The following is an 8,938-nucleotide window of genomic DNA, read 5'->3' on the forward strand; positions in this document are numbered from 1 at the left end:
ACTCAACTGAAATTCCTTCAGCCTTGTCTTCTAACACTTCTACTGGCTTATTTTCAAAATTAGTTATTTCATTATTATATGGCTTAATATTAACATGTAGTGCTTTTCTACTCTGTTCAAAGATTGAATTTTGATTTTTGTTATTCTTTTTAGACGATGTTGGGGTTACATTTTCTTTTGGCATAGTCTTACTATTTTCATTATGTGTTGAAGCTGTTACGATTCGGCAGGCTGGATGTGGATCCTCTCTGTCAGCGAGGGATTGGCGTGGACCGTGTCGGTGGACCGGTTCTAGGTTGCTACTGGTATTCACTGTCACGATGCCGGCTGGCAGGTAGTGGATCCTCTGTGCCAGAGAGGGATGGCGAGGACCGCGCTAGTGGACCGGTTCTAAGCCACTACAGGTTTTCACCAGAGCCCGCCGCAAAGCGGGATGGTCTTGCTGCGGCGGTAGTGACCAGGTCGTATCCACTAGCAACGGCTCACCTCTCTGGCTGCTGAAGATACTGAAGATAGGCGAGGTACAAGGGAGTAGGCAGAAGCAAGGTCGGACGTAGCAGAAGGTCGAGGCAGGCAGCAAGGATCGTAGTCAGGGGCAACGGCAGGAGGTCAGGAACACGGGCTAGGAACAGACAAGGGAACGCTTTCACTAGGCACTAAGGCAACAAGATCCGGCAAGGGAGTGCAGGGGAAGTGAGGTGATATAGGGAAGTGCACAGGTGAACACACTAATTGGGACCACTGCGCCAATCAGCGGCGCAGTGGCCCTTTAAATCGCAGAGACCCGGCGCGCGCGCGCCCTAGGGAGCGGGGCCGCGCGCGCCGGGACAGAACAGACGGAGAGCGAGTCAGGTACGGGGGCCGGGGTGCGCATCGCGAGCGGGCGCTACCCGCATCGCGAATCGCACCCCGGCTGAAGGCGGGACCGCAGCGCACCCGGTCAGTGGATCTGACCGGGGCGCTGCAACAACGAAGATGAGGCGAGCGCTCCGGGGAGGAACGGGGACCCGGAGCGCTCGGCGTAACAGTACCCCCCCCCTTGGGTCTCCCCCTCTTCTTGGGGCCAAAGAACCTGAGGAAACAAAACTCAATTTTTCCGTGATGAGGTCCGATGCACATTAGGAGGGGTTCTGTGTGGAAACGTACGAGACAGTCCAATCTTTTATTGTAAAAACAATAGATGTAGAGGGGTCTGGCGAGACTGGTCACAGGAACGTAGAACCTGTTGATGAGAGAGGCCAAAAAAAATTTTCCTGCAGATCCGAAATCCAGGAAGACCATAGTAGAGAAGGAGAAGGTAGAGGCAGATATCCGCACAGGCACAGTAAGGCGTGGAGAAGCAGAGTTGACATCAAGAACTGTCTCACCTTTGTGCGGAGTCAGCGTACGTCTTTCCAGGCGGGGAGGACGGACAGGACAATCCTTCAGGAAGTGTTCGGTACCGGCATAGTACAGGCAAAGATTCTCCATGCGGCGTCGTGTCCTCTCTTGAGGTGTCAAGCGAGACCGGTCAACTTGCATAGCCTCCGCGGCGGGAAGCACAGGAACAGATTGCAGAGGACCAGAGGAGAGAGGAGCCGGGGAGAAAAAACGCTTCGTGCGAACAAAGTCCATATCCAGGCGGAGCTCCAGACGCCATCCGGAAGAACGCATGTCAATGCGAGTGGCTAGATGAATGAGTTCATGTAGGTCAGCAGGAGTCTCTCGTGCGGCCAGAACATCTTTAATGTTGCTGGATAGGCCTTTTTTAAAGGTCGCGCAGAGAACCTCACTATTCCAGGACAACTCGTAAGCAAGAGCACGGAACTGAATGGCGTACTCGCCAACGGAAGAAACACCCTGGGCCAGGTTCAGCAGGGCAATCTCGGCTGAAGAAGCTCGGGCAGGTTCCTCAAAGACACTTCGAATTTCCGAGAAGAAGGAGTGTACAGAGGCAGTGACGGGGTCATTGCGGTCCCAGAGCGGTGCGGCCCATGACAGGGCTTTTCCAGACAGAAGGCAGAACACGAAAGCCACCTTAGACCTTTCAGTAGGAAACTGGTCCGACATCATCTCCAAGTGCTGGGAACATTGCGAAAGAAAGCCACGGCAATACTTAGAGTCCCCATTAAATTTGTCCGGCGAGGACAGGCGGAGGCTAGGAGTGGCCACTCGCTGCGGAGGAGGTGCAGGAGCTGGCGGAGGAGAAGATTGCTGGAGAAGTTGCGACTGAAGTTGGTGCGAAATGGTGGACATTTCCGACAGCTGACGGGTTAGAAGGGCGATCTGTCGGGCTTGCTGGGCGGCCACCGTGGTGAGGTCAGCGACAACTGACAGAGGAACTTCAGCGGGATCCATGGCCGGATCTACTGTCACGATGCCGGCTGGCAGGTAGTGGATCCTCTGTGCCAGAGAGGGATGGCGAGGACCGCGCTAGTGGACCGGTTCTAAGCCACTACAGGTTTTCACCAGAGCCCGCCGCAAAGCGGGATGGTCTTGCTGCGGCGGTAGTGACCAGGTCGTATCCACTAGCAACGGCTCACCTCTCTGGCTGCTGAAGATACTGAAGATAGGCGAGGTACAAGGGAGTAGGCAGAAGCAAGGTCGGACGTAGCAGAAGGTCGAGGCAGGCAGCAAGGATCGTAGTCAGGGGCAACGGCAGGAGGTCAGGAACACGGGCTAGGAACAGACAAGGGAACGCTTTCACTAGGCACTAAGGCAACAAGATCCGGCAAGGGAGTGCAGGGGAAGTGAGGTGATATAGGGAAGTGCACAGGTGAACACACTAATTGGGACCACTGCGCCAATCAGCGGCGCAGTGGCCCTTTAAATCGCAGAGACCCGGCGCGCGCGCGCCCTAGGGAGCGGGGCCGCGCGCGCCGGGACAGAACAGACGGAGAGCGAGTCAGGTACGGGGGCCGGGGTGCGCATCGCGAGCGGGCGCTACCCGCATCGCGAATCGCACCCCGGCTGAAGGCGGGACCGCAGCGCACCCGGTCAGTGGATCTGACCGGGGCGCTGCAACAACGAAGATGAGGCGAGCGCTCCGGGGAGGAACGGGGACCCGGAGCGCTCGGCGTAACATTCACCAAAGCCCGCCACAAAGCAGGATGGTCTTGCTGCGGCGGTAGCAACCAGGTCGTATCCACCGGCAACGGCTCAACCTCTCTGACTGCTGAGAAGGCGTGGGACAGAAGGACTAGACAGAGGCAAGGTCAGATGTAGCAGAAGGTCAGGGCAGGCGGCAAGGTTCGTAGTCAATGGAGATAGCAAGAGGTCAGGAACACAGTAATGGCAAACACAGTAAACGCTTTCTCAAGGCACAATGGCAACAAGATCCGGCAAGGAAGGAAAGGGGAAGTGAGGTTATATAGACAGGTGCACAGGTGGAAGCTAATCAGACAGATTGGGCCAGGCACCAATCATTGGTGCACTGGCCCTTTAAATCTTAGAGAGCTGGCGCGCCCTAAGGAGCGGAGCCGCGTGCGCGAGGACTTGACAGCCGGGGACCGGGACAGGTAAGTGACTTGGGATGCGATATGCGAATCGCATCCCCGCCGGCAGTGTCAGTGCAGCGCTCCCGGTCAGCGGGTCTGACCGGGGCGCTGCAGAGAGAGGAACGCCGCGAGCGCTCCGGGGAGGAGCAGGGACCCGGAGCGCTCGGCGTAACAGAAGCCTTCTGAATTTGTGGAATTTGTGGTTTTGTCTGCCTAGTGTTCTCCTGCAAAATGTTGAAATGCTACGATACTGTAGGAGCCTGCCTGACAAACCTTTTAAGAAAATTCTCCTTTCTTTTGTTGCTTCCTGGCTACATCAATAATTTTAGTGACTTCTATTAACAAATTTTTCTTTAACGCTAATATTATTTTATTTAAGAAATTAAACTTTTTAATAAATGTAGTTATCATAGTTGGAATCTTGTCTATTGCTGCGTTTTTTTTCCCATGAGTACCTTGAACATTCGCTCAAAACTGCTCATATATTCAAAAATACACAGATTTTTGCTGATTTTAAGCAAATTTTACAGTTCTGTGGTTGGAATGTCATTGTTGACACCGGTACAAAGCATTGTCAATCTGTCGACGTCATTACATTCCAACCATTCATCACCTTGGACAATGTGATTTAACTCTATGATTCTCCATATGTCTACAGGAATATACAATCTGAAAATGTTATTGGTTTGTTGATTAGTTAAGCCGTATTGAGCTATATGTGACTCAAAATTTCTGCATTTTGAGCTACATGTAATTTCTTATTTCATGTAGGGATTTTACTCTTAAGCTTAACCAAGTAGTTTAATTCTTTTAACATATGCATTGCATATGCGTCTCTACAACTACACTGAGTAGTAAAGATTCTTTGTGACTTAGTATCCAGATCAGATGTCAGCACATTTTGACTCTGACTTATTGCGTCATCAGAACATTGTACAGCCATATCTTTTTTGGACACAATATCACTTCCTCCATGTGTCAGTACATATTCATGAAATTGTTTTGCCATTTGTACCAAATTTGCTAGCTTACATTTCTCATTATTTACAAATAGTTTACCATCTATTTCCTCATTCTTAGTTTCATATTCTGTAACTAACTTAAACCATAATTTTCTTAAGTCTATTTTAGCCATAATATAGAGTAATTAAAACAATACTCACCAGATCCCTCAGTCTGCTTTGCTGATACGTCCAATCACTTCTGGCACGTCTTTCCTTTAGCAATGTCCCGATGCTGAAGTCTGGCACTCTCTCCAATGGTCGTAGACTCTCTAGGTTCTCGTCTTCTGGAAAACTTGAATATGGTACTCACAAGGTTGACAAAAACGAATGTCTGGCAGCGCCAAAATGTTAAATAATACTTATACCGGTCATAATGTATGACATGGTCACCACTGGAGGAATAAATTAGTTACTTGGGTTAAGTAAAACAAATATACATTTATTATAAGCTTATAGACATCATAGCAGACAGAATAAACTAGTAAATTTCATGTAAATAACAGTCCTTGCATAAGTGTTACAATAATTACAGTAGGATGTGTAGGCATGTTCTTAGAACCGTCTCACCAACAGGTTTGTGTGAGCTGGATCCCTCTTGAAGTCCTTCTAAGATGGCTTCCTCCTTCATCAGACTGGTCTAGTCTGCTTGGCCCCGCCTTCCTTCCTCCTTAGTTTGGCTTGACTTCCTTCATCAGTCTTGCTTCCTTCATTAATGATGCTCCACCTTGCTTTCTTGTAGTGCAGTTCTTATATACCATACCTATGGGTGTGTTTACTCTGATTGATGTGTGTCCTTTACATATGTGGGTGTGGTTATACTAAGTAAACCTGTGTCTTATATCCATAAATATACATACATAATATATATATATCTCCTCCTAGTGGGTTGGCTTGAATGTATCTTTAACTTATGTGTGTATACATTATGTAATGCTTACACTGTTATCTGATTGGACATTTCTACCCTTTACATATATGGTACTTCTGTAGTTTCAACCCTGACTATTCTAGAATAGTATGTTATAAATACCTCTAGCTAAGCAAGTCTATTTGTAGTTTTGCGGCTATAGCTCAACTTATATATTTTCTAAAGGTTCAGCTGTCCAATGTTGTCATGTTCAGCCATCTTGGATTGTATAAACTTGTTTCACAGAGTATACATTGTATATTAAAATATTACAATAGGTATGCTGCACCTTGATAAAGTCGGTTCCTATCGGCGAAACGTCGGGGGGATGCTAGGGAAATTTGTACTTTCACCAGCAATCAAGAATTGGAGAGGAGAAAGGCTTTAGAGGATATGATATAGGGGTAAATAGTATTGATGCTAGGATAAAGAAATAATAATGATCTGATCCTATATAAAATGCCTCCAGTATAATACAGGTCCAAACAGGACCTGAATCCAATATCTTGATTGTGTTTTTAATACACTATTTTGTATTATTTGAGCACATTATTAGGATTATTTTAGTAAAAATAAACAAAAGGGATATTTTAAAATGGTAACCCCAGTAAGGGGCTTTATTCCCTGAAGGGAATTGGTTTTGAATTGTAATAAACCCTGGGTACTCTTAAGGGAGATTTAGGTACTATATGTCTGGCACTAGACACGGGTCCACCAGGACCATCCCACTATGACGTGCGCTCAGCTCCTGAGCGTTCTTCATAGAAGGAGAGCGGGCACAGGGCGCGCATGTATGCCCTGCGTCCTTAAAGGGTTAATACCGGGCTCATGCGTGACTTTCCTTTTTTTTTTTTAATCAGATTTAAAGATCTCACATCCCATCTTGCTGAGACCCTAAACTGTGGAGGTAAGTAGACAATATAATGTAACGTGTAACTACATGTTACAATGTGAAGGAATTTTTGTGCAACAACAGAGGAGACCCCCAAGAAAGGATCCCCATAACATTGATATGTCAGAATAGCCTATAAGAAAATGAACGGACAGAAAATTTGAAAATAAAAACTACAATATTTCTTGATGTTTTTTGTTTGTAGAGGAGAATATAGAAATAAAAGAAGGTGAAGATTTAATCCTGGACTGCAACCTTTAGTGGTACAGTAGCCTGGAAGACTCCTATAAAATCTGTTTATGGAGGTAATAACTTTGTAAATACAACTATTAGGTTATGGTGTTTTTTTTTGTCATCAATGAGAATGATACAAATATTCCAGATCATGATATAAGGTTCTAATAATTATCCATATTATCTCTATAGGAAACAGACACCCAACCAGTCATCCCTAGTGTTCCCTATGTCGATATCAAGGGAGCAAAGATGGAGGATGCCGGGCAGTATACATGTACCACCATACTGACCTCTGGGCTGCCAGTCAGCAATATGACCTACAATGTGACAGGTAAGGGCACATTATCACTGACATCGTACTCAACATCAGATTCAGATCTATTGTGGATAACTATTATATCTAGAGATGAGCGATTCAGCCGATTCGCCGAATTTTCCGAAAAAGTTTGTTTTGTTTCGAAATTTTTCGCGGCAAATCGCTATTAAAAAAGGCTATTTCTAGCCTACATACAGCCTCTATAAGGGTATAGAACACTTTGCTGTGTTCTAAAACTCATATGGAGTGTGCTGGGTTAGTGAAATAATGCTGTTATTCAGAATAACATGCAGATTACCGGCCTTGCTTTTAGAATCACTGCCGCACAGCAGCACAATTACAGAGCCTGGTGGTGGCATCAGTATCAGGAGACCATATAGTGACTGAATGACACAGCGTGGAGGTGTTGGCAGCATGAGGACAACATATAGTGGCTAAATGGCACAGCGTGGAGGTGTTGGCAGCATGAGGAAACCATATAGTGGCTGAATGACACAGTGTGGAGGTGTTGGCAGCATGAGGACACCATATAGTGGCTGAATGACACAGTGTGGAGGTGTTGGCAGAATGAGGAGACCATATAGTGGCTGAATGACACAGCTTGGATGAAGCTGAAGCATGAGGACACCATATAGTGGCTTAATGACACAGCATGGACTGGTTGTCAGCATGAGGAGACCATATAGTGGCTGAATGACACAGCATGAAGGTGTTGGCAGCATGAGGAGACCATATAGTGGATGAATGGCTCAGCCCGGAGTTGCCAGCAGCATGAGTAGGCGCTAGGCCTTCACAATCCCTAAGTTTAAAAGATGAATTAAGAAATTTAAACCGAAGACCTATGAGAAAATTTGAAATTCCCAGACCCAGGCCCAACAGCGGCATCAGTAACCCATATATTGCCTGAATGACACAGTCTGGAGTTGGCTGATTCACCAGTACACAGCAGGGCTTCACAATCCCCCCCAAAAAACACAAAATTTTTTGAAATTTTTGAAAAAGATTTTGGCTACCTATGAGAAAATTTGAAATTCCCAGACCAGCAGCGGCATCAGTAAACCATATATTGGCTGAATGACACAGCCTGGAGTTGGCTGATTCATGAGTACACAATAGGGCTTCACAATCCCTCCCAAAAAACATAACATTTTTCGAAATTTTTGAAAAAGATTTTGGATAGCAGGTGCAACCTATGAGAAAATTTGAAATTCCCAGGCCCAGCAGCGCCATCAGTAAACCATATATTGCCTGAATGACACAGCCTGGAGTTGGCTGATGCATGAGTACGCACCAAAGCTTCACAATCCCTACAAAAAAAGACAAACATTTTTTATGGAAATTTTTTACGAAAATTTAGGACAGTGGGTGCTACCTATATATTGCCTCAATGACACAGCCTGGAGTTGGCTGATGCACGAGTACGCACAAAAGCTTTACAATCTCTAAGAAAAAAGACAAACATTTTTGATGGAAATTTTTTACGAAAATTTAGGACAGCGTGTGCTACCTATATATTGCCTCAATGACACAGCCTGGAGTTGGCTGATGCATGAGTACGCACAGAGGCTTCACAATCCCTACGAAATGAGACAAACATTTTTGATGGAAATTTTTTACGAAAATTTAGGACAGTGGGTGTTACCTATATATTGCCTCAATGACACAGCCTGGAGTTGGCTGATGCACGAGTGCGCACAAAAGCTTTATAATCCCTAAGAAAAAAGACAAACATTTTTTACGAAAATTTAGGACAGCGTGTTCTACCTATATATTGCCTCAATGACACAGCCTGGAGTTGGCTGATGCATGAGTACGCACCGAAGCTTCACAATCCCTACGAAAAAAGACAAAATTTTTTATGGAAATTTTTTACGAAAATTTAGGACAGTGGGTGCTACCTATATATTGCCTCAATGACACAGCCTGGAGTTGGCTGATGCACGAGTACGCACAAAAGCTTTGCAATCCCTAAGAAAAAAGACAAACATTTTTGACGAAAATGTTTTCGAAAATTTAGGACAGCGTGTGCTACCTATATATTGCCTCAATGACACAGCCTGGAGTTGGCTGATGCATGAGTATGCACCAAAGCTTCACAATCCCTAC

Source organism: Hyla sarda, chromosome 10 (assembly GCF_029499605.1).
Source record: "Hyla sarda isolate aHylSar1 chromosome 10, aHylSar1.hap1, whole genome shotgun sequence".
NCBI classification, from domain to species: domain Eukaryota; kingdom Metazoa; phylum Chordata; class Amphibia; order Anura; family Hylidae; genus Hyla; species Hyla sarda.